Genomic DNA, 27,264 nt, shown 5'->3' with positions numbered 1-27,264 from the left:
CAGACCTATTGTATACCTTGCTCTGAATTTGGCAAGGGAGTACAATAGTGATCTAGGAGTAGATCACTGGACATTGGTCAAGAATATCCTTAGTGAGGACTAAGTAAATATTTCTCGATTATGGAGGTGATAAAAGAACCCATCATAAAGAGTTACATCGGTGCAAGCTTTTTACACCGATCCAGATGACTCTAAGTCTCAAACTGGATACATATTGAAAGTGGGAGCAATTAGCTAGAGTAGCTCCGTGCAGAGCATTATAGACATAGAAGATTTGCAAAATACATACGGCCCTGAATATGATAGACCCGTTGACTAAGATTCTCTCACGAGCAAAACATGATCACACCTTAGTACTCTTTGGGTGTTAATCACATAAGAGATGTGAACTAGATTATTGACTCTAGTAAACCCTTTGGATGTTGGTCACATGACGATGTGAACTATGGGTGTTAATCATATACAGATATGAATATTGATGTTAAATCACATGGCGATGTGAACTAGATTATTGACTCTAGTGCAAGTGGGAGACTGAAGGAAATATGCCCTAGAGGCAATAATAAAGTTATTATTTATTTCCTTATTTCATGATAAATGTTTATTATTCATGCTAGAATTGTATTAACCGGAAACATAATACATGTGTGAATACATAGACAAATATAGTGTCACTAGTATGCCTCTACTTGACTAGCTCGTTTATCAAAGATGGTTATGTTTCCTAGCCATGGACAAAAGAGTTGTCATTTGATTAACGGGATCACATCATTAGGAGAATGATGTGATTGACTTGACCCATTCCGTTAGCTTGGCACTTGATCGTTTAGTATGTTGCTATTGCTTTCTTCATGACTTATACATGTTCCTGTAACTATGAGATTATGCAACTCCCGTTTACCGGAGGAACACTTTGGGTGCTACCAAACGTCACAACGTAACTAGGTGATTATAAAGGAGTACTACAGGTGTCTCCAAAGGTACATGTTGGGTTGGCGTATTTCGAGATTAGGTTTTGTCACTCCGATTGTCGGAGAGGTATCTCTGGGCCCTCTCGATAATGCATATCACTATAAGCCTTGCAAGCAATGTGACTAATGAGTTAGTTGCGGGATGATGCATTACGTAACGAGTAAACAGACTTTCCGATAACGAGATTGAACTAGGTATTGGATACCGACGATCGAATCTCGGGCAAGTAACATACCGATGACAAAGTGAACAACGTATGTTGTTATGCGGTTTGACCGATAAAGATCTTCGTAGAATATGTAGGAGCCAATATGAGCATCCAGGTTCCTCTATTGGTTATTGACCAAAAATAGTTCTAGGTCATGTCTACATAGTTCTCGAACCCGTAGGGTCCGCACGCTTAAGGTTTCGATGACAGTTATATTATGAGTTTATGAGTTTTGATGTACCGAAGGAGTTCGGAGTCCCAGATGAGATCGGGGACATGACGAGGAGTCTCGAAATGGTCGATACATAAAGATCGATATATTGGACGACTATATTCGGAGTTCGGAAAGGTTCCAAGTGATTCGGGTATTTTCGGAGGTACCAGGGAGTTACGGGAATACGAGGAAGAAGCAATGGGCCTCATGGGCCAAGTGGTGGAAGAGAGGAGGTAGGGCGCGCGGCCCCCCTAGCCCAAACCGAATTGGACTAGGGGGTCGGCCCCCCTTTCCTTCTTCTCCTCCCTCTCCTTCCTTGTCCTTCTCCTCCCCTTCCTTCCCTTCTCCTAGTAGGACTTGGAAAGAGAGGGGAATCCTACTTGGAGTAGGATTCTCCCCCTTGGGCGCGCCTCCTCCTCTTGGCCGGCCCCCTCCCCCTTGCTCCTTTATATACGGGGGCAGGGGGGCACCCCATGACACACAAGTTTATCTACGGATCGTTCCTTAGCCGTGTGCGGTGCCCCCCTCCACCATATTCCACCTCAGTCATATCGTCGCAGAGTTTAGGCGAAGCCCTGCGCCGGTAGAACATCATCATCGTCACCACGCTGTCATGCTGACAGAACTCATCTCCGGAGCTCGGCTGGATCGGAGGCCGAAGATCGTCATCGAGCTGAACGTGTGCTGAACTCGGAGGCCCCGTACGTTCGGTGCTTGGATCGGTCGGATCGTGAAGACGTACGACTACATCAACCGCGTTGTCATAACGGTTCCGCTTACAGTCTACGAGGGTACGTGGACGAACACTCTTCCCTCTCGTTGCTATGCCATCACCATGATCTTGCGTGTGCGTAGGAAATTTTTTGAAATTACTACGTTCCCCAACATGTGATTTATAGCCCGTATCTGCAGATATATACATGCACCAGATATATGTGAAGTTAGTAAGCACAATTAGATTTGAGGTATGGACGACTGAAGCACGAACTCTGAATTTTGTACTCAAAGTGAACGAAAGGAAGCCACGGGAATTGGTAATACAAACTTATTATAAACAGATCTAGAGCATGTATGTTAGCACATAGGCTATCTAAAATTATTTTGCATCTTCTTGAAGAAAATTTTGCCATGCATAATCAGCATAAATTAAGCTACAAGATTGTACATGTACCTTGGATCTTCTCTGAACTTTTCAAGCTAGCCCACCTAAACCTCAGGAATTAGGCCGGACGCCGCCTACACGATGCACACATCCTCTCTTCCACGACCGTGGTCACTGTCTGCCTCCATCAAATTTGTCGCAGTCGTCACGTCCCCGGCCTTGCTGACGTGATGAAGCGGTGCAGCCCGTGCATGCACGCACGCTGGGCACAAACTACACCTCCTTCTTGCCGGCGATGTTGGCAAACACTGTTGAATAAAATCTCAGGCCCCTGTCACGTTTTCAGTTATCTCAGTTAGAACTTCGATTTTTCGTCAGGTTAGGCTCGAACGCTTTCTTTTTGTTAGCTCATGGGTATAACAGCCTAAGCGACTCTCATGCCTCGTCGGTATGCTCGTGGATCATGACGGCAAAAGCCAGCTGCGTGAAGCCCTGTTTCCATTATGCAAGTCTGAATACATAGAAGAGAAATAGAACAACAAAGCTCTCAAGTTTATGCAGCGAAACATATCTGTGTCTTCCTTCTTCCTCGAGCAATCTCTCGTTCACGTGTGTTCGCTCGAAGGGCACTTCGGGTGCATACAAACACGTCGGTGTGCCGCATCTTGCTCCCCAGAAACTCAAGTCGATTTCATCAAGGTTGTCACCCACAAACAATGTATGAATTTGCAATCAATTGATGCACACACCATTAGTATTATAGTCACCTTGATTGTAGCAAAAGCTCATCCGTAAACTGAAATTGGAAGAGACGATGTACGCACCTAGTATGTACTGACAGTGACGGTGCCGGCGGGCGGCGGAGTTCCCCAGGACGAGATTGATGTAGGTAGAGACGCTACCATAGATGAATTGGCTCTTCATCAGGAAACTTCAGTCCGGTCCTGTCCAGACCGGTCGCGGCTCGGTCAGGGCACCTGGACCGTGTCCACCCTGAGGAGGCCGCCGACCGCTGAAAGTGCTAGTATCGACTAGAGGGGGGGTGAATAGGCGATTTTTATCAAAGTCTTCAAAACTTGGAAGTTTCGAAGACAAACAATAGAAATGACCTAGTTGATATGCAGCGGAAGATAAACTACCATAAGCAAGCCATAGTCAAGTATGCCATGATGTGAAAGTACAGGACTAATAGCAGCTAAGTAGTAAGGATCAGGATGGAAGATAGTATGAAGCCAATCAACAGTAGTAGTCAAGCAATGAAGTCAAACAGATACATAGATAGGCAATGACTTCACGAAGACAAACTTAAGTAAAGGAAGGAAGAGGATAGAACCAGTCACTTGTTGAAGACACAGGATTTGTTGGACCAGTTCCAGTTGCTATGACAACTGTACGTCTGGTTAGGGAGGCTGAGATTTAACTCAGAAGACCGTGTCTTCACCTTATTCCCCTTGAGCTAAGGACACCCAGTCCTCGCCCAATCACTCTGGTAAGTCTTCAAGGTAGACTTCCAAACCTTCACAGACTTCGTTCACCGGCAATTTACAATGACTCTTGGATGCACAGAGCGCGACGCCTAACCGGCTGGAGGATACACAGTCCTCAAGTGTAATAAGTCTTCAAGTCACACAGACAGAAAGACTTCAGTGATGCCTAACACACTTTGGCTCTGGGTGTTTGGGCTTTGTCCTCGCAAGGATTTCTCTCTCTCAAAGGCTTCGAGGTGGGTTGCTCTCAAACGACAAAAGCCGTGCACAAACTCTGAGCAGCCACCAATTTATGGTGTAGGGGGTGGGCTATTTATAGCCACTGGGCAACCCGACCTGATATGTTCGAAATGACCCTGGGTCACTAAGGAACTGACACGTGTTCCAACGGTCAGATTTCAAACACACACGGCAACTTTACTTGGGCTACAAGCAAAGCTGACTCATCCAACTCTGGATAAGATTTGCTCTCATTGTCTTCGCTCGAAGACATAGGATTTGGGTTGAGCATCACTTCAGTCACTCTGACTTAGTTCACTTGGACCCCACTTAACAGTACGGTGGTTCCTATGACTCAACAAAGAAGAAAAGGAAACAACGAAACCACACAGTCTTCGCGCTCCATAGTCTTCACGCAAGGTCTTCTCATGTCATAGTCTTCAACATGAATAACTTCTCATACCACCATTGTCTTCAATGTCTTCATACATTTTTAGGGGTCATCTCCGGTAGGTAAACCGAATCAATGAGGGACACTACCTGCGTTATCCTGCAATTCTCACAAACGCATTAGTCCCTCAACCAACTTTGTCGTCAATACTCCAAAACCAACTAGGGGTGGCACTAGATGCACTTACAATCTCCCCCTTTTTGGTGATTGATTACAAACTGGTTGAAGTTTTCAACGGGGATAAAGTATGTGAAATTTGTAAGGATAGGGAATTGTCTTCATAAGTAGCAAGGGCTCCCCCTGAAGATTTGCATATAAGTAATTTGCTTTTGGAATGCAAATGCACATGGCAGGTTGTACTTGTGGAGATCCTCTTCAACTTATGAAGATAATTCATCATGCATGAAATGATATAGCAAGTAGAATGACATGCACAATGAAAAATGGACGTCTGCAGAATGATCTAAGTGCGGAAGTTATCATCGCACATGCGGAATTTATCATCGCATCACAGTAAAGCAAATAAGTAGCAAACGACCATCAAGTTTAGGTGTTACAACTCAAAAAGCCAAATGTTTCAAAAGCAAGAGTTGTAAGCACGAGGCAAAATATAATGCAACCGCCCATATGAACCCGCTTGAAGACTATCAACTCATACGCTTCTCCCCCTTTTGTCAGTAAGGACCAAAAAGGTTTGAAGACATAGAGCATCTACTCGTCCTCATGAGTAGGTGAAGCAGCAGGGTTGTCGTTGTTGCTTGGCGGTGCAGACGTACTTGGTGCAGTGTCGATGCGTGCAGTAGTAGGAGGCGGTGAAGTAGCATCATCTTCATCATCGATCACTCTGGCATTGACAGTTGCCGCGGAGGAAGAATAGTCAGAGTCTTCAAGGGATGGAGTTCGATGTAGGACAGCAGTCCGTGGAGGAGTGGAGTCAAACTGGAATCTTTCATTGAAGCCATCGTCTTGAAGATCTGCTTCAGCACTAAGCAGCATCAAACTCTTCCATGATCGCCGGCAAGTCTCATGAGCAACAAATGCATTCCTGGTGGCAAGGTTTCGAATGCGATTGACATCCACCAAGAGGCTTTGCATCTGTCTCTTGAGACAATAGTGATGCTTATCCTGTTTCTGATGAAGTGCCACAAGAAGTTCTCGGTCATTGAGAACACGAGAGCGCTTCTTAGGCCTTTGGGCAATGGTGCTTTCAGTGGCTTCAGTAGGTGCACGATGAGGCAGACGAGTATTTCCAGCCATTGGATAGATTCGTGTTGCTGCTTGGACGCCTTCAATGGGTTGAGTGAAGCTTTGGTGCTCGACATTCTGAAGACAAAGAGGCTTCTTGGCAGGGTCAGAGTATATGGCTTCAACTGACATATCAACCTCTGGTAGAAAGATCACACGATTGCGAGCAGAGGGCTGATAGTTGACAGAGGAGTGTCGCTTGATGAGGCGCATGACCCATGGAGCATAGAACTTCAGACCAAAAAGGTCAAATCCAGAAGCAGAAAGTTGCCTGATGAAGAATTCTTGAGTATTGAAGCTGATGTCATTGAGGATGTAGAAGACCAATGTCTTCATGGCTCCTTCAAGCTTGGCCGCTGATGAATGTCCTTTGATAGGCCATAGAGTTCGCCTGATGATGTGATATATGGTGCGAGGCAGATACTCAAGGTCTTCAACAAAGAATTCCGTTGGATATTCAGTGTCAGATGGCAAAGGCTTCATCATGCTCAACATCTGGCTCATATTGGGTTCAGGCTTGTGGAAGATGCTCTCTTGTGCATTGCGGTGTAGTTGACAATCAGGTTCATATAGCTCTCCAGGAGTGGCTAGGCCTGTAAGCTCAATAATATCCAGAGCTTTGGCTTCATGATGAACATTTCCAGTCATCCACTCGAGAACCCATGTCTTGATATCTCTGTTGTAGCCGCGAATGTGTAGGGTAGCATAGAATTGAAGCAACAGTTCTTCATTCCAGTGTTCTTTGTCTGTCACAAAGTTGAGCGGACCAGCATCACGAAAGCAATCAAGTGCTTCTTCTAAGGACGGCAGTCCAGCAATGGCTTCAGTGTCGAGGCGCATATGAGGGAAAATGCGCCCTTGATCATACAGAACGCAGGAGTAATAGCTTCGCTGTTGATAGCTCTAGAAACGATCTGATGATATCCTTGGCTTTGAGTAGGGGTTCTTGGCGCTGTCAAAGAAGGTATTGTGGCTTTTGAAGCCATTAGCATTGAAGGACCCTGGTGAGTTTGCAGTACCTGGAAATCTTGGCAATCTTGGCTTTGGCTTCTGGACCTGAGGCCTATGCTCAACATGATAATCAAATTGAGGTCCAGAGGCAGTACGCGGAGGTACCAGAATGGGCCATCGAGCAGTGGTTAGCTGACCATGACTGTATGCTTGCTCAATTGTATGGGGCCTTGGTGGCGGAACAGGAGCAGTGCCAACAGCTGAGGCTTCAGGCTACACAATGAAGGAAATATGCCCTAGAGGCAATAATAAAGTTATTATTTATTTACTTATTTCATGATAAATGTTTATTATTCATGCTAGAATTGTATTAACCGGAAACATAATACATGTGTGAATACATAGACAAACATAGTGTCACTAGTATGCCTCTACTTGACTAGCTCGTTTATCAAAGATGGTTATGTTTCCTAGCCATGGACAAAAGAGTTGTCATTTGATTAACGGGATCACATCATTAGGAGAATGATGTGATTGACTTGACCCATTCCGTTAGCTTAGCACTTGATCGTTTAGTATACTGCTATTGCTTTCTTCATGACTTATACAAAGTTCCTGCAACTATGAGATTGTGCAACTCTCGTTTACCGGAAGAACACTTTGTGTGCTACCAAACGTCACAACGTAACTGGGTGATTATAAAGGTGCTCTACAGGTGTTTCCGAAGGTACATGTTGGGTTGGCATAATTCAAGATTAGGATTTGTCACTCCGATTGTCTGAGAGGTATCTCTGGGCCCTCTCGGTAATACTCATCACCTAAGCCTTGCAAGCATGTGACTAATGAGTTAGTTATGAGATGACGTATTACGGAACGAGTAAAGAGACTTGCCGGTAACGAGATTGAACTAGGTATTGGATACCGACGATCAAATCTCGGGCAAGTAACATACCGATGACAAAGGGAACAAAGTATGTTGTTATGCGGTTTGACCGATAAAGATCTTCGTAGAATATGTAGGAACCAATATGGGCATCCAGGTCCCTCTATTGGTTATTGACCGAGAATGGTTTTAGGTCATGTCTACATAGTTCTCGAACCCGTAGGGTCCGCACGCTTAACGTTTCGATGACAGTTTTATTATGAGTTTATAAGTTTTGATGTACCGAAGTTTGTTCGGAGTCCCGGATGTGATCACGGACATGATGAGGAGTCTCGGAATGGTCGAGACATAAAGATTGATATATTGGAAGCCTATGTTTGGACATCGGAATGGTTCCGGGTGAAATCGGCATTTTACCGGAGTACCGGGAGGTTACCGGAACCCCCCGGGGGGTTAATGGGCCTACATGGGCCAAGAGGGAGAAGAGGAAGGAGCAAGGAAGGGGCCGCGCGCCCCTCCCCCTCCTAGTCCGAATAGGACAAGGGAAGGGGGGCGGCGCCCCCCTTTCCTTCTCCTCCTCCTCCTCTTTCCCCCTTCTCTCCTACTCCAACTTGGAAAAGGGGAGTCCTACTCCCGGTGGGAGTAGGACTCCCCCCTTGGCGCGCCCCCTTAGGCCGGCAGCCTCCTCCCCCATGGCTCCTTTATATATGGGGGCGGGGGGCACCCCATAGACACACAAGTTGATCTACGGATCGTTCCTTAGCCGTGTGCGGTGCCCCCTTCCACCATATTCCACCTCGGTCATATCGTCGCGAAGCTTAGGCGAAGCCCTGCGCCGGTAGAACATCAAGATTGTCACCACGCCGTCGTGCTGATGGAACTCTCCTTCGACACTCGGCTGGATCGGAGTTCGAGGGACATCATCGAGCTGAACGTGTGCTGAACTCGGAGGCTCCGTACGTTCGGTGCTTGGATCGGTCGGATCGTGAAGACGTACGACTACATCAACCACGTTGTGCTAACGCTTCCGCTTACGTCTACGAGGGTACATGGACGAACACTCTCCCCTCTCGTTGCTATATCATCACCATGATCTTGCGTGTGCGTAGGAAAATTTTGGAAATTACTACGTTCCCCAACACACAACAGGTGCTTCGGGAGCAGTTGCCTCATTAGCTTCAGGTGCAGTGGTCTCATTAGCTTCAGGCACACCGGTTGATTCAAGCTCCACATTAGCTTTAGCCATGACTACGCCATTGGCTTCATTGGTGTTGGTGGTGGCAGCTTCAACATTTTCAACCTCCACTTGACGAGCTGGAGGGTCGGGCACTGGCACGTTCACATCAGGAACAACTTCTTCAATCACTGGTGGAGTAGGGACACGTATGTCTTGTTGATTCTCATCGGCTGATGCCACCGGAATGTCTTCAGCAGCTTGGGCTTCAGACACGGAGACATTCACAGTTGGAGTGGGTTCAGAAAATACTTGACGTGCAACAGGTTGGTGTTGCACTTCTCCTTCTGGGACGCTCGACAGAGGGACTTGAGGCCTTTGTCCTTTGCGAAGCCTGCGAAATGCTGGCAACGCCTTTGGAGATGGAGTTGGCTGGGCCTCAAAGTCTTCATCTTCTTCTTGCACGGGTGGTGTAGCTTGTTGTTGTTGTTGGGGAGTACTTGGGGAGTCTTGTTGCTATGGGTGATCAGCCCACGATGCATCCTGAGCAGTTGGCGTCAGAGGACGATCAATGCTGATGAGTTCGCTGTTCGTAAGAACAGGCGATGATACCACGTTGTGTTCGATCTGAGGAAGAACTTCATCATCTTCAACATTGTCATCTTGACCAATGTCTTCAGCAGCGGTGGGTTCAGCTGCTGGAATGTCTTCAGCTTCATGAGCCTCTGTGGTAGCAGGCTCATGAACTATCATCCTTCTTTCTTGATGTTTTGACGCAGGGCGAACCACTGAAATGGGTTCAACAACTAAGGGCTCTGTGGGAGCAGCCCTATTCTTCTTGGTCTTGCGCTTCTTCTTGGAGGGAGCAGCATCAGAGGCTTCAGGATTCTTCCTTTTTCTGGCTTCAGCCTCGGCAGCCCTCGTCTTCTTCTGTTCTGAAGCGGTTGTCGTGACCTTTGGCTTCGAGCCAGTCATGCTGCTTGGGAAGATAATGCGAGGGGCTTCGTGACTTGAAGGCGCAGGTGGAGCGGTAGATGGCTTCTTCTTCTTTGCAGCCATCCTGGGTCAATGCCAGGACGGCCAAGAGATTTGTGCTTCTCTGCCTCATTGTAGGCAAGCACACACTTATCAGCGAAACTCTTCATGCGCTCACGAGAGCCTTGATCTTCTTCACGCTTCTTCAGAAAAGCTTCTTTAAGCTCATGCAGCATGACCTTGAAGTTTCTGATGTCTTGAACACTTAGCTTGGCCACATGCTTCTTGAATTGAGCTTTCTCATAATCAATCTTGTTCTTCAGCTCAACTATGCGCTGAGCGAGAGCTAGCTCAGAAGCAATGGCGCCATTGAAGGCGACGCTGAGGCCAATGGGAAGCTGCAGATCTTCAAAGCTGAGATTTGGTGTGTCAAACCACTCATCAATGAAGTTATGGATGATTGCCACATCAAAGAGAGGCAAGTTGTTGAAGATCTCTGCTTCTTCCTTGCTTTTGATCAGTTTCTCAAGGGCATCATCTGCAAGATCTTCGTCGCTGGACAAATCGATGGGTTCTTCACGCAGAATGGCAGTAGGAGTCAAGGTTTGATCAGTATGCCTGACAATTTGCTTTTTCTTCTCCGTCCTCTTGGAGATACGTGATAGATCTTCAGACTGCACACTGTCTTCAGGAGGTGCAGTGGCCAGTGGCTTCACATGAGAAGCTTTTGGAGGTGCAGCTGATCTTGAAGCCTTTGGCTTCTTTTGCTTCTGCGGCTTCGGAGGAGGAGCTGGAGCTTCATCAGTGTCAGCATCATTATCAGAATGATCTACTCTGGCACCCTGGACCAAGATGTAGGTGATGAGGCCGTCAAGGTTGGAGAAGGGGCCGATGACATTAGGTTCTGCATCATGGGAGCCGTCAGCACAGGGAGCAGAGGGACTAGGGTTGAAGTCTAATCCCAATGACTTCTTGTTTTTCTTGGCCGAAGCCTGGGCGTACTGAAAGTTGCGCTTGAAGAGAGCATCGTCACGACACCAGAGTAATGATGTGGGATCGGCGTTCTCAGGCTGAGGTCCACGGACCATGCAGGGATAGAAGCCTTGCGCAATAGCATCAGCTCTGTTCTTGGGTTGAAGGCCTCGATAGAGAATATCACCCCAAGGTCTCTTGATAGCATTCTTCTCTGCATATTCCTTGGTCACAAACTTGTACTTGAACCATTCTTCAGCCCAATAGCGTCAAATCCATTGGATTCGTGTCTTGTGCTGATGATAAGTCTCTTCACGATCTGTCTTGTAGAGCTCTGCTAGGTTATCAGGCAGATCTTTGGATGTTCCTTATCGGCACTGTCTGCCACCCTTCCTTGCTGATTTTTCTGCAGCCATGAACTTCAAACTGAATGGCTTCAATATGTTCAAAGGCTTCAGAGACTTTCGCTTGCTGGTCAAGCAGGAACTGGCTTCAGGAGAATTGATATGATGTTGTAAGTATTCTGCAAACGAATGCAGACTATGAGAACCAAGGGATTCTCCCACGGACATATAACTATGACAGCATTAGAGATGCGAGGGAAGGGGAAGAGGTCATATGCATTCTCAGAAGATTTTGAAGATAAATCAGTTTGAAGACATTGACCTCATGATGCGAAGACATTCACTTATATGAGGTGAGTTGGTTCCAGATTTGTACCAATCCGTCAATAAGTAAAAGTGAGGAATCAAACTAGATAGGAAATCTAAGTGAATAGACTAGGTAGTATGAGATGCAGACAGAATAGATCTAACATTGAGTAGGTAGAAACCACTTTCGGTAAATAGGATGAAATCTTGAAGATCAAAAAGGTGGTAAAAATAGAGTTATAATTACCGCATGAAGAACTGCTAGATGGGATGAATAGGAGACCGAGCAGTTCAGCCCACCGTTCCCTAACTTGGCGACGGAGGACACCTACGGCGACGATGGAGAGGACGATGTCCGCGGCCGGCGTGAGGACGGCGTCGGTGAAGTCGCGGTAGCTAAGCGCTTCATCGCCGACGTCATCGAGAGCTAGCGGTGGCGCTAGGGTTTTAACGAGGTGGAGAGGTGGAAGAAGGATTTCTTTACCGCAAGGGACAAGTATTTATAAGTAGGTGTGCGGCACAGCGCAATTACGCTGGTGCCCCTGGCGGTTCACATCTGTGGGGCACGTGGCAAGCGTGCAACATACTCAGAGTTGTCCCACGTTCCCACGCCCGCCAGGCATGTCGGATGGTTGTTCCGGCTTCTCCGGATTTCAACAATAAAGATGAGTTATTTAAAATAGACTTAATGTTTGTCTCTGTGCCTTCTGCTGACTAGGACGCAGAGAAGACATTCGACAGTTTCAATAGAATGCATATGATTTGGACAGATAGAGTTTGAGATCGAAAGCATAGAGAGGTTAGGGTCCGATCACATTCACTTAGTTCAAAAGATTCCAACTTGAAGACATAGCTATAAGTGAATGCTGTAGAGGACAGAACACTAGTATATATATATAGATCAGAAAGCAATCAAATCATCATAGTGAAGAAAATCATGAAGATAAATTGAAATTGAAGACAAACCAAATGCGAAGTCATTGCACAAATAACGCCATGAGTGAGACACTTCAAACAGAGAAATTTGGTGGTGGCGTTACCCACCGTATAGGAAGTATTAGACCCAGACACGGCGCACAATTATTGTGGCGCTCCGAAGTCAAATTCCATGTTAATGTATTCACACTCAGAGTGTAAGTCTTCATTGATTGAAGATATACAGTACTTCCTGTGTTGCACATCTAAGTCATCAACATGCATAAGTGTTACGATGTGTGCCTGATCACATGACATTAGAGGATTCCAAGATATTTAGCTCACACCATAACTTGCAAAATCTTTTCTCATCCAAGGGCTTTGTGAAGATATCTGCCAGTTGCTCTTCAGTGTTGACGTGACTGATATCGATATCTTTCTTCATGACATGATCTCTGAGAAAGTGATGACGAATTTCAATGTGCTTTGTCTTCGAGTGCTGAACTGGATTGTTGGCTATCTTGATGGCACACTCGTTGTCGTAGAAGAGAGGTACTTGTTTCAGGTTGATGCCATAGTCCTTGAGAGTTTGCTTCATCCATAGAAGCTGAGCACAATAGGATCCAGCAGCAATGTATTCAGATTCAGCAGTTGAGAGTGATACACAATTCTGCTTCTTTGAAGACCAACAGACAAGTGATCGTCCAAGAAAATGACATGTGCCTGATGTAGACTTGCGATCCACCTTATCACCAGCATAATCAGCATCCGAGAATCCAACCAAATCAAATTTTGAGCCCTTGGGATACCATAATCCGAGTGTTGGGGTGTAAGCCAAATATCGAAGAATTCGCTTCACAGCTAAGTGATGCGATTCCTTTGGTGCCGCTTGGAATCGAGCACACATGCAAACACTAAGCATAATATCTGGCCTAGATGCACATAGATAAAGTAAAGAACCAATCATGGAGCGATATACCTTTTGATCGAACTCTTTACCATTGTCGTCGGGACCAAGATGGTGTTTGGCTGGCATTGGGGTCGTATAACCTTTGCAGTCTTCCATTCCAAACTTCTTCAGACAATCTTTGAGGTATTTTTCTTGAGATATGAAGATGCCATTCCTTTGCTGGCGGATTTGAAGACCAAGGAAGAACTTCAGCTCTCCCATCATGGACATCTGATATTGCTCTTGCATCATGTACCCAAACTCATCAGTATACTTCTGGTTGGTGCAGCCGAAGATTATGCGTCCACATATATTTGGCACACAAACAGTTCGCCATCATATGTCTTCGTGAAGAGTGTAGGATCGAGGGATCCAGGTTTGAAGCCTTTGCTCTTCAGGAAGTCTTTGATCGTATCATACCATGCACGAGGAGCTTGTTTGAGGCCATATAGTGCTTTGTTTAGTTTGTACACCATATCAGGATGTTTTGGATCTTCAAAGCCAGGTGGTTGAGCGACATATACTTCTTCTTCAATCTTGCCATTGAGAAATGCACTCTTCACATCCATTTGATATAGCAAGATGTTGTGATGGTTGGCGTAGGCTAGCAGTATGCGAATAGCTTCAAGCCTAGCCACAGGAGCAAATGTTTCATCGAAGTCAATTCCTTCTACTTGAGTATATCCTTGAGCCACAAGACGTGCTTTGTTTCTGACGACTTGACCATGCTCATCTTGCTTGTTTCGATATATCCATTTTTTTCCAATAATGTTATGCTTGCGAGGGTCAAGTCTCTTGACAAGTTCCCAAACATTTTTCAGCTTGAACTGTTGAAGTTCTTCTTGCATAGCTTGAATCCATTCAGGTTCCATAAAAGCTTCAGCAACTTTCTTGGGTTCTGATATTGACACAAATGAAAAGTGCCCACAAAAGTTTGCTAACTGTGTTGCTCTTGAGCGAGTAAGTGGACCAGGCGCATTGATGCTGTCAATTATCTTCTCAATTTGTACTTCATTTGCAACACGAGGATGAACAGGACGAAAACTTTGCTCTTGCTGATCATTGTCATCATTGGGAGGATTATCTTCGGTCTGAGCATTGTCTTCAGGTTGGTTAGGTGCAGAAATGATAAGTTCCTCTTCAGGCTGTGCTTCAGAGGGCATGATTTCACCAGTTCCCATCAGCTTGATAGATTCGCTTGGAGGAGCTTCATCTAGTGTACTTGGTAGGAGTTCTCTTTGTGAACCATTGGTTTCATCAAATCTCACATCCACGGTTTCGACAATTTTGTAAAGATAGATGTTGAAGACTCTGTAGGAGTGTGAGTCCTTTCCATAGCCAAGCATGAAGCCTTCGTGAGCTTTAGGTGCAAATTTTGACTTGTGATGAGGGTCCTTGATCCAGCACCTAGCTCTAAATACTCTGAAGTAACTGACATTTGGCTTCTTGCCAGTAAGGAGCTCATAGGATGTGTTGTTTAGAAGCTTATGGATGTAGACACGATTGATGATGTGACATGCTGTATCAATAGCTTCAGGCCAGAACTTTCTTGGTGTCTTGTATTCATCGAGCATTGTTCGAGCCATCTCAACGAGGGTTTTGTTCTTGCGTTCAACGATGCCATTTTGCTGAGGTGTGTATGGAGCAGAGAACTCATGAGTGATTCCCATTGTATCCAGATAAAGATCAAGTCTGGTGTTCTTGAATTCAGTGCCATTATCACTTCTGATATGCTTGATCTTCACACCATAATTGTTCATTGCTCGATTGGCAAAGCGTCTGAAGACATCTTGAACTTCAGTCTTGTAGAGAATTATATGAACCCATGTGTATCTTGAGTAGTCATCAACAATGATGAAGCCATAGAGACAGGAAGTTGTTGTGAGGGTGGAGTAGTGAGTAGGTCCAAATAAGTCCATGTGTAGCAGCTCGAAAGGTTGAGATGTTGTCATGATTGTCTTCGAGGGGTGTGCCCTAGTCATCTTTCCAGCTTCGCAGGCACCACACAAATGATCCTTCTTGAACTTGACATCCTCGATGCCTATGACATGCTTCTTCTTGACGAGTGAGTGTAAGTTCCTCATGCTAGCATGCCCCAGCCTTTGATGCCAGAGCCAGCATTCTAAAGCTTTTGTGAGAAGACATACGGCAAGCTGTGGACCTACTGAGAAATCTACCATGTATAGATCATCTTTTCGATACCCTTCAAAGACTAGAGACTTGTCAAATTCCATTAGTACAAGGCAGCGATATTTTCCGAATAGCACAATCATGTTCAAGTCACAAAGCATTGACAAAGACATTAAGTTGAAACCAAGGGATTCAACAAGCATCACTTTATCCATGTGTTGATCCTTTGAGATTGCAACTCTACCTAGACCCAATACCTTGCTTTTACCAGTGTCAGCAAACGTGATGTGACTCTTTTCGGATGGACGTAAGGTTGAGTCCATGAGAAGACTTCGATCACCAGTCATATGATTTGTGCATCCACTATCCATAATCCATTCTGAAGCTTTTGGTGATGTACCCTACAGTGCAGTTAGGAGGATAGGCTTCACAAGAGTGCTGTGAAGCATAAGCATTTGGCACATATAGGGATTGTCACAGCTTATGTCAAGATTAGGATACATAGTATGACAGGTAAGCGATTCAGATATGATGTATATAGTAAGACATTTTATCATGCGTCCTTAATGTGTTTTAGGTCCCCAACAATAGTATCGGACACCATTGATTGCTGGCTGGAGACCCTTTTCTGCAAAAGAAAGTTAATTCTTCTTCGCCACCCACATTTTCAGGGGTGGCTTAGAAGCAATGAGTCTAAGTGCAGCATCTGAGAATTTCGGCTTTGGAGCCCTAGCAAATAGCCTTGCAGGAGAAGAATGATACTTATATGAATAAGCAGAAAAGTTCTTAGTCCTATGAACATAGCGGTTCGAAGATACACACTCATATTCATAAGTCTGAGCATGATTTCCCTGCAAAACATTGGCGTTAGGGTGACTCAAGTGAGTCCTGTATCTGTATGAAGCCTTTGGGCCATATGAAGCTATATGTCTGGGGTTTGTCTTCTTCCTTGGTGGTGTCATGACGACATTCACAGGAAGATTCTCAATGTACTGCTTAGGTACCCAGATCTTCTTCATAGGTGGTCCATTCCTGCAGTTAGTACCAATGTACCTGGCAAACACTTCACCATTCTGATTCTTGAACAGTTTATAGTTTGCATCAAAGGATTCATCAATGATATTAGGATTAGCACAGGTAAAGCCAGATAAAGTGGATGGATCTACTGAAGGTTCCTTTGCAGCAACCCATGTGGTTTTGGGGTACTGCTCAGGCTTCCAGTACGAGCCATCAACATTCATTTTCCTCTCGAACCCAACACCCACTTTCCTAGGGTTTCGGTTCAGAATCTACTTTTTGAGGACATCGCAAAGTGTCTGATGCCCTTTCAGACTCTTATACATCCCTGTTTCAAGCAATGTCTTCAACCTAGCATTTTCATCAGCAATAGTAGTGGTATCCTCCGCAGAGGGGTTAGTAACCACATCAGTAGGTGAAGACAATGAAACAGTAGCAGCAGTGGAACATTCAGCAACAGATGTAGCGTTATCACGCTCAATGCATTTTAGACATGGTGGTTCAAATCCATCCTGAGCGGGACTGATCTATTGAGCGCGAAGTGACTCATTTTCTTTTTGAAGATATGAGCCGCTCTCAATTTCTCAAGCTCTTGTTTCCTTTGAAGATAATCATAGGAGAGCCTTTCATAAGTAGTTGAGAGCGTTTCATGACGACCTTCAAGTTCTTGGTACTTAGCATGAAGATTTTTTATGTCTTCAACTAAGGACTGTGAACGTGTCATTTCCGCGTCCAACAGGTCATCGCTTTTGTCTAACAGTTTTTGAGTATGTTTCATAGCCTTTTGTTGTTCAGTTGCAATTTTGGCAAGTGTTTTGTAGCTAGGTTTGGATTCACAACCAGAGTCATCTTCACTTGCTGTTTGAAAGTAAGCATCACGTGATTTTACCTTGGCACCACGTGCCATGAAGCAGTAGGTGGGAGTAGGATCATCTTCGTTATCAGCTTCAGCGTTGGTGTGGAAGTCATTGTCTTCAGTGTTGAAGATGGACTTGGCAACATAGGCTGTGGCTAGAGCCAGACTTGCAACGCCAGGGTCGGACTCCTCTCCAGACTCCACCTCCGCCTCCTCAGAAGCAGACTCCTCTTCTGAATCCATTTCCTTACCAACAAAAGAACGAGCCTTGCCTGATGAGCTCTTCCTATGAGATGAAGACCTTGATGAGGACTTGGAAGAAGACTTTGAAGATTTATTCTTCTTCTTGTCATCAGAATCATATTCCTTTCTCTTCTTCTTCCTCTTCTCATTGTCCCACTGTGGACACTCAGAGATATAGTGTCCAGGTTTCTTGCACTTGTGACATGTTCTCTTCTTGTGGTCATGAGTGGAAGCTTCATCATTTCGTGAGCTGGATCGTGAAGACTTTCTGAAGCCTTTCTTCTTGGTGAACTTCTGGAACTTCTTCACAAGCATAGCAAGTTCCTTTCCAATGTCTTCAGGATCATCAGAACTGCAGTCAGATTCTTCTTCAGATGAGGAAACAACTTTTGCCTTCAAAGCGCGAGTTCGGCCATAGTTTGGACCATAGATATCTCTTTTCTCAGATAGCTGGAACTCATGTGTGTTAAGCCTCTCAAGTATATCAGACGGATCGAGTGTCTTGAAGTCAGGACGTTCTTGTATCATGAGGGCAAGGGTGTCAAAGGAGCTGTCGAGTGATCTCAGTAGTGTCTTGACGATTTCATGCTTGGTGATCTCAGTTGCGCCAAGGGCTTGAAGTTCATTTATGATGTCAGTGAGGCGATCGAATGTGAGCTGGACATTCTCATTGTCGTTTCTCTTGAAGTGGTTGAAGAGGTTGCGAAGAACACTGATCCTTTGATCTCTCTGGATTGAGATGCCTTCGTTGACCTTGGATAGCTAGTCCCAGACTAGCTTCGACGTTTCCAGAGCACTCACACGACCATACTGTCCTTTGGTCAGATGACCACAGATGATGTTCTTTGCAGTAGAATCCAGTTGAATGAACTTCTTGACATCAGTAGGGGTGACACCTTCTCCAGTTTTGGGAACGCCGTTCTTGACGACATACCAGAGGTCGACATCAATGGCTTCAAGATGCATACGCATCTTATTCTTCTAGTAGGGATATGCAGTTCCGTCGAACACGGGGCAAGCAGCGGAGACTTTGATTATCCCTGCAGTCGACATAGCTAAAACTCCAGGTGGTTAAACCGAATCACACAGAACAAGGGAGTACCTTGCTCTGATACCAATTGAAAGTGCTAGTATCGACTAGAGGGGGGGTGAATAGGCGATTTTTATCAAAGTCTTCAAAACTTGGAAGTTTCGAAGACAAACAATAGAAATGACCTAGTTGATATGCAGCAGAAGATAAACTACCATAAGCAAGCCATAGTCAAGTATGCCATGATGTGAAAGTACAGGACTAATAGCAGCTAAGTAGTAAGGATCAGGATGGAGGATAGTATGAAGCCAATCAACAGTAGTAGTCAAGCAATGAAGTCAAACAGATACACAGATAGGCAATGACTTCACGAAGACAAACTTAAGTAAAGGAAGGAAGAGGATAGAGCCAGTCACTTGTTGAAGACACATGATTTGTTGGACCAGTTCCAGTTGCTGTGACAACTGTACGTCTGGTTAGGGAGGCTGAGATTTAACTCAGAAGACCGTGTCTTCACCTTATTCCCCTTGAGCTAAGGACACCCAGTCCTCGCCCAATCACTCTGGTAAGTCTTCAAGGTAGACTTCCAAACCTTCACAGACTTCATTCACCGGCAATCCACAATGACTCTTGAATGCACAGAACGCAGCGCCTAACCGGCTGGAGGATACACAGTCCTCAAGTGTAATAAGTCTTCAAGTCACACAGACAGAAAGACTTCAGTGATGCCTAACACTCTTTGTCTCTGGGTGTTTGGGCTTTGTCCTCGCAAGGATTTCTCTCTCTCAAAGGCTTCGAGGTGGGTTGCTCTCAAACGACAAAAGCCGTGCACAAACTCTGAGCAGCCACCAATTTATGGTGTAGGGGGTGGGCTATTTATAGCCACTGGGCAACCCGACCTGATATGTCCGAAATGACCCTGGGTCACTAAGGAACTGAAACGTGTTCCAACGGTCAGATTTCAAACACACACGGTAACTTTACTTGGGCTACAAGCAAAGCTGACTCATCCAACTCTGGATAAGATTTGCTCTCATTGTCTTCGTTCGAAGACATAGGATTTGGGTTGAGCATCACTTCAGTCACTCTGACTTAGTTCACTTGGACCCCACTTAACAGTACGGTGGTTCCTATGACTCAACAAAGAAGAAAAGGAAACAATGAAACCACACAGTCTTCGCGCTCCATAGTCTTCACGCAATGTCTTCTCATGTCATAGTCTTCAATATGAATATCTTCTCATACCACCATTGTCTTTAATGTCTTCATACATTTTTAGGGGTCATCTCCGGTAGGTAAACCGAATCAATGAGGGACACTACCTGCGTTATCCTGCAATTCTCACAAACGCATTAGTCCCTCAACCAACTTTGTCGTCAATACTCCAAAACCAACTAGGGGTGGCACTAGATGCACTTACGACCGCGTTTCCAACGACACCCACAGCCTCTCCCCAGCTCTTGGTCACGACTCACGACGCGGTCAGCATTCACCACCATGGTGTCCGCGCCACTCTTCGCGCTCCAACGATGCAGGCACACACATCCGCCGCCCCATGAGCGTCGCCCCTGGTCAATCGCCCCATATCTCGATTTCGATCTGGAAAAAGAAAAGGGTGAGAGATGAACGACCCTGTGGGATAGACTTATACAGCCACCTTCTGCTTGCCGCCGCCGTCGTCCCATTGCAGCTTCATGTGGCACTCCCCCGTCGCTGCTGCTATGAGGAGGGGAGGGAGAGTAGGACTGGGGCGGCGGTGGAATAGGACTTGGGCGGCGAGGGGCAAAAATCAATCGAGGGGCCTTTAAGAGTAGAGATTAGTTAATTGGATTTTTCTTTAAAGTCTGTTATTTGTTTCCTTAAAATTTATTATATGTTTCCTAAATCAAATTGCATTGATTGGATGGATCGGTTGATTTGGGTAGTCTGTTATTTGTTTCCTTCACATCCATTATATGTTTCCTAAAGCAAATTGCATTGATGAGATGGATCGTTTGATTTGGGTAATTTAGTAAAGTTAGATCCGTGTCTTTTTGTACGGTAGGAAAGTGTTTGTTTAGAAGGAATAGTGAAAAAAATTAAACCGATGGGATGGTGGGAGGGGGATGAAAAAAACCAGACGAAAGTGGTGGGAGGATGACGAAAATAAAACGGAGGTGGGAGGATGACGAAAAAAAACAGCGAAAAAAAACCGCACAGACTATTCACCAAGTCGTCCATTAGAAGTAGAGATACCTCCATCTTTTCTAATCTTACAGCGAGGCACGTTGGGCCTCTTTTTCGATGGGTGAAACGGTGTGGACGGCTCGGTGGAATCGGCCGGGGTGAAGAATAAGCTATTCTTCTCCCTGGGTTATTAATAGAGTTTCTATATGTATATATGTATATATATAGGTATAGGTATAGTGTGTGTGTGTATATATATATATTTATTAGTATATATACCTAATTTTTTATTAGTATATATATATATATATGTATGTATATATATAGGTATAGGTATAGTGTGTGTGTGTATATATTTTTATATATTTATAGATTAGATATATTTATTTATTTCTTTATTTATGTATAGATATAGATATAGACGATGCGTATTCCATCATATTTATATTGATCAGTCCGTGAAAACAAATATCGCTGGTTCAAATGACGAGTAGAAAGTCAGGTTGAGATAGAAGTCACCGAGCCCCAATCCTGGCATTTTCTATTTGACGCCACCGGCGCCAGTTAACGTGCATTTTCGTTCACTGGCGTCTGTGACGTCCGTAAATGGTCTGGCCCATCTATGCGCCGGTTGACATTTCCTTTTTTGAAAATTCTGTGAACTTTTTTAAATATCCATGAAATTTTTTAATTTCAACAGTTTTTTCAGATTGATGAACTTTTTTGAATATTGATGAAATTTTCTTAAATATGATGAACATCTTTTTGAAAATGGATGAACTTTTTTTGTTTATGAACATTTTTTAAGTTCAAAGAAGTTTTTCTAAAAATACATGAACTTTTTTAGAATTTATAAGAAATTTTTTCAAATTTAATGAACTTTTGGAAAAATTAATGATTTTTTTCTAAATTGGATGAACTTTTTTCAATTTGAATGAACTTTTTTCAAATTGATGATTTTTATTCAAAATTGATGATTCTTTGTTAAAGATATGAACTATTTTTTTAAAATGGATGAACCTTTTTCTTTAAATCTGTAAACCTTTTTTTGAATTCATATTTTTATCTTCGTAACAAAAAAAAATGTGGCAGCATGCTAGTGGGCCGGCCCATGCTTGCTGCACTGCAGGCGCCGGGTCAGGCGCCTGCAGCGCTGCATAGGAGCTCCCATTCTATTCGGCGACCTCTATGCCGGTCATAGCCAAAATTAAACTGGCCCACACCCTGTTTTCGTGGGCAGGCCCACATACGGACGACGTTTCCGAGCAGCTCCCAATCGATTTTAGGAAGCTTTTTTCTCGGCCTGGTTCTGTCTCTTTGTTTATGTTTTCATTTTTTGTTTTTTTCTTAATTTTAATCTTTTTTTCAAATTTCGAGCTTGTTTAAATTTCGAAACTGTTTTTCAGATTCATGAACTTTTCTCACTTTCATGAATTTTATTAAAGTACATGGACTTTTTCAAAATCTGCAAAATTTACTTCAAATGCATGAATGTATTCAAATTGATAAATGTTTTTCAAACCTGTGTACTTTTTTGAAAGCCGTGAACTTTTTTCAAATTTGTTAACTTTTTTTTCAAATTTACTGAACTATTTCAAGATCCGCGAGCTTGTTTAAATCCATAATTTTTTTTTGAATCCATGAAAATATTTAGAATTCAGTGGACATTTTTTAAATTCATGAATTGTTTTCAAAATTGATGAACTTCTTTTAAATCCAGGAACCTTTTTTTGAATTGGTGAACTAAAAAAAAAGATGAACCTTTTTCAAGTCTGTGTCCCGGGCGGGAGAACCCTTGTTTTTTCATTTCATTTTTGTTTTTTATTTCCCTTTTTGTTTTTATTTCTTTAAAATAATTTAGGGTTACAAAAAAAAACTCCACTCTAAAAAAAGTTGGAAACTTTGGAATTAACGTTCAAGAGAAACATAATATATTGTTCAACTAAAAAAATGTTCATGCATTTGAAAAAAATTCGGCAAATCATCAGATGTTCATCACTTAAAAAATAATGTTAGCATATTAAAAAAGTTCTCAATTTTCAGAAAAAACTGAGAAAATTGAAAAATGTTTTTGATACCTTCAAAAGGTTTGTGTGTTCAGAAAAATGTTCGTGAATTTGAAAAAATGTGGGAGAATTTAAAAATGTTCAAGTATATATAACAAATGTTCACAAAATTCAGAAAATGTTCCCAAATTTTCTTAAAAAATTTATTGCTACAACAAATGTTTGCTGAGTCGACAAATGTTCATGCATTTCAAAACCTGTTTGCCAAAATACAATTCGTGAATTTGAAAACAAATCTGAACTTTTCAAAAATGTTCGCCGTTCCTTTAAAATGTTCCCTAAGCACCGAATGAAGGATCTAGTTGGGCCGGGTCAAGTATACGCACTTGGGGGCAGGGGCTGTGCGCTAGGTTGTTATTTGACTGGCTAAGCACCAAATAGAATTCGCCCCTCACCCAAATAAATAACCTCATCCTCTGCTCACTGTCAATAAAAAACCAATGGCTGCTGCTTCTGAAAGAAAAACATACATATTTTCTTTTGGAAAAACCATGAATTTTAAAAAGACATGAACAGACACCGGTTTCTAGAAAGGACCGAAAATTTGGAAAAAGTTCACAAATTAGAAAAGAGTTTGTGAATTTTATAAACTTCATGAATTTGAGAAAAAAATTACATTTTCTTGACAAATTTAGAAGAAGTTCATGAATTTGAAAAATGTATCATGAGTTTGATAAGAATTCATGAAGTTGGAAAAAGCAGGATGCGTAAGGTGCGCAGCCTGTTATTTCCGGCTTCAGAAAAGGGCCGCACGTCTGATCACTTCCAGCCCAGCCTCCCGTGACGAAGACGTATCACGCCACGTAGTCGAACAAATATCTTGTCGCACAAGTATATAGAACCTCCAACAGATTCTGCCAGATTGTGTGCCAAAGTTGATGCGACGGAGTGGCCGGCCCTGTGTGACCGAGGAGGCGAGGACACGGCCACCGGGAAGCTGTGGCGGCTGCGTACGATGAGGAATGATAGATAAACTGGGATGAGATGGGATCGAATTACGATTAATTACATTACTTTTACGGTGTTATAATTAACATTAAGAAAGGAGAAATCTCTGACTAAAAGAAGATAAATCTACCGTGACAGTCATTTACACAAATGCCCTGTAGCAAAAAAAAACTGGGTTAAAACCGACCATTGGCTCAGTAATATACTACTACTCCTAGTTGGTAGTATCATGCACCGTAAAAACTCCCAAAAAGAAATAAAGAAAACGATGGAAGTTTTGCCAGGCTTGCCTCCCTGAATGGCTGATTATGAGTTTCTATTTCCCTCGCAACATTTTGCATGTTTTTATTGTTTTAAAAATGATGAGTGTTTATTTGTTGGTTATCCTTCATGATTGAAAAAAAATGTCACATGGATTTGCATAGAATTCATGAGTAAACTTGGCTGGCTTAAGTTAGCAAAAGGGCTCATGCGTTGCAACGGGTATAAAATTAGTTTGAAAGTTCGTGTGTGCAGCTCCCAATCCATCTCCTTCTGCCTTGTCTCATCTTCCCTTTTATTTGGAACTGCTGGGCAGTGAATACTACAATTGCAAAGGCCACGATAAATTGAACATGTTTAATTAGGATTGCTCTTAGCCTCCAGCACATTCTCAACATAAAAGCATTGATTATAAAGTGGCAATCCAATGATGGTGACCAAGTGAAAAAAGGAAAAAGAACTTCCAAGTAATTCTAGACGAACGGAGTATGTCAATAACAAAGAGATGTCACACCATGTTTGAACCAGTGAAAATATCTCACATCTGTATGAAAATCACATAATGTTATCAAGCAGAACAAATACCATAAGTATTTTTTTCTTTCCTTTGATCCCAACATATACTACTTAGTAGATTCAGATACACAGCCAAGGTTGTGCAAGAGCTATTCCGTTAACGGTGCCAATTAAATAAAATAAAAAGAACCTGGGCCTGTGCTCATATGCATCAAAACAATATGTAAAGGGGTAGTTTCACGAGAAAAAAGACCTGACAAACATAGTGTTTCAGGCCTCGAATAGGTTGATCTGGATGCCCTCGACCTCCTAGACCTGGCGCAACATAGTGTTACACGTTGATCTATAATTCTGTCGATGACCCTCAATAGTGACTTGCACATGACACCATGGCTAGGCATTATGTCAAATAGAGGACCAATATTACAAAGAACAAGACATCAAAAATCATGCTGATAAGTGAGAAAACGCCTAACCTACTCTACCATGATCACGGTGATGGATGCTCTCTCGGCGGTGTCATTGAGGGTGTATGGATGGCAGAGCTAGCTGGATAACATCTCAGATGATGCATGGCGGTGGCATTGCCGACCGTGAGCTTCTGCTCAAGCATGTGGCAATTTCAGTCATCATTGGATTATGATCTGGGATGCTTAACCTCTTGGGTAGTGCAAAAGACTTTGATATACAACCTTGGTGTAAGGTTTTAGGCATTATTACCATTATCTAAAAATTCATAGAAATGTAAGTCAGCAGGAATTCCATCTATACTAATACTTATAGGAGCTGCTATATTACAAACTTAAAAAAAAATATGTAATAGGGTTTGGATTGCTTAGCACGTCCATGTTATAACAATAATTCTACATAGTATGTACTCCGTTCCCTTGTCTTAATAGTATTTCGGCAGAGCTCCTGCTTGGTTCTTTGGAAAATAGAAAACTCACACATTGCCATTGGCAAAATTTAAGTTGGGAATTTGAGTCTGGTATCATGTAAGTTGTGCTTGGTTGACTAAAAAAATGTACTAATGTCTGTTTGATGACAGATACCAACATGTTTATCTAGGTATAATATCACTCCACTTAGTCTGATACCAGAATTAGTATAAAAGTTTAGTTTGCTTTCTTATTACCAATAGCTTACCAACTTTTCTATCCCCAAAAAAGCACTAACCTAAGTTACAGTATACTGAATTCCAGCCCTAAAACAAATTGCCATGTAGTCCCTTAATTAAACCCACTTAAATTATTTAAGAATATGGAGGCTACCAAGTTAATTCAAAGCTACAGACTATGCAACAAAATTATTTATAGATTCCTCTGGATGAGTACACATTGCAGATGGGCTAAGAGAAGCATGAACCAATCATTTTTGTGACCACGCACCTAATCTTCTAAGTTATCATGGCCATGGGCTCTGTCCCAGATTCATTGAGGGGCATAACTGAGTGGATCAAGGTGGTAGATATCAGTGGGCGGCAGCTCCGTGATGCAGCATGTGAGGCATTGCTGACCAGGAGCTTTGCACTTGGATCATGGCTGCAGGTTGTGATCGAGGGAGAAAGCTTGCTTCTCTTCTTCCGGATGTGCAGGTTGGTGGTGGACGCAAGTGTTCAGTGAAGCTCAGAGGCAGAAGGCATCCAACCAAATCATCATACTTGACACTTCAAAATCTACATCCTTGGACAGAATCCCGTTTGCGACGACGAGGTTTCACAGCGTGTTGCATTGGTGCCTTCTTGCCTCATAGGTGCTCTCCTTCCCCGTTGGCAAGACCCTGCGCATAAGGAAAATACTCACCATAATAAACATATATTTCTTCAGGTGCATCGCGACGATTACTTCTGTCAATGAGACAACTGAAATCTGGATATAATATTCAATCATTTACATTCGAACTTTTTGGGAGTTTTTTCTGCTGAGTGCAAACTATATATTATTTTAAACAGATCATATGATCCTAAGACACATCAGTGGTTTTCACATCAATTAGATTTTATTTATGCCATAGGAAAAAAATACCCACAAAAACGCAGAAAGTCATCCACTTTGACCGTGTCCACCGTTCTGCTATCAGGAGCGCCGCCCACTACTTCCTCTAGCCTCTTAAGCAAGGCCAATCATACATGTGCGCTAAAGCCATGCATCAGCATCATCACCTGACTCCACTTTGTGAATGCCTTCGCTTCCATCGAGTCGGGGGAGTAGAGAAAGATTAGAAAGATAGATAAACTACTTCTTTCGAGAAGGGGATATGTACCAAAATTAGTGAGAGAAAGATATGTACCAAAATGCAGGCAAACACAAAGCAGAAACTCATGGGAAGAAACATGCTAGTCATGAGGTGCTGAACCTTTTTTTTACATTCATCAATTGAGAAACCTGAGATAAGGTTGACTTGGTTGGTGATGTAGGTGATGACAATTGCACTTCATTTGTCTGATTATCTGATTCTGAACCAATCGATTCAGAACATTCAGAAACCATAGATGATGTGGAGATGGTAGGTGATGACAATGGAACACGCAAAACACTGCCCCGACCGTAGATGATGTGGAGATGGTAGGTGTTGACAGCTGGCTGAAAGGGATCTTAGATAAAGAAAATAACATTCAGTTTTGCTGATATGCCATTGGAAATAAGCTGGACAGAGACAAAACAA

Source organism: Triticum dicoccoides, chromosome 2B, assembly GCF_002162155.2.
Source record: "Triticum dicoccoides isolate Atlit2015 ecotype Zavitan chromosome 2B, WEW_v2.0, whole genome shotgun sequence".
Lineage (NCBI taxonomy): Eukaryota > Viridiplantae > Streptophyta > Magnoliopsida > Poales > Poaceae > Triticum > Triticum dicoccoides.
Note: the sequence above shows the minus strand (reverse complement) of the source record.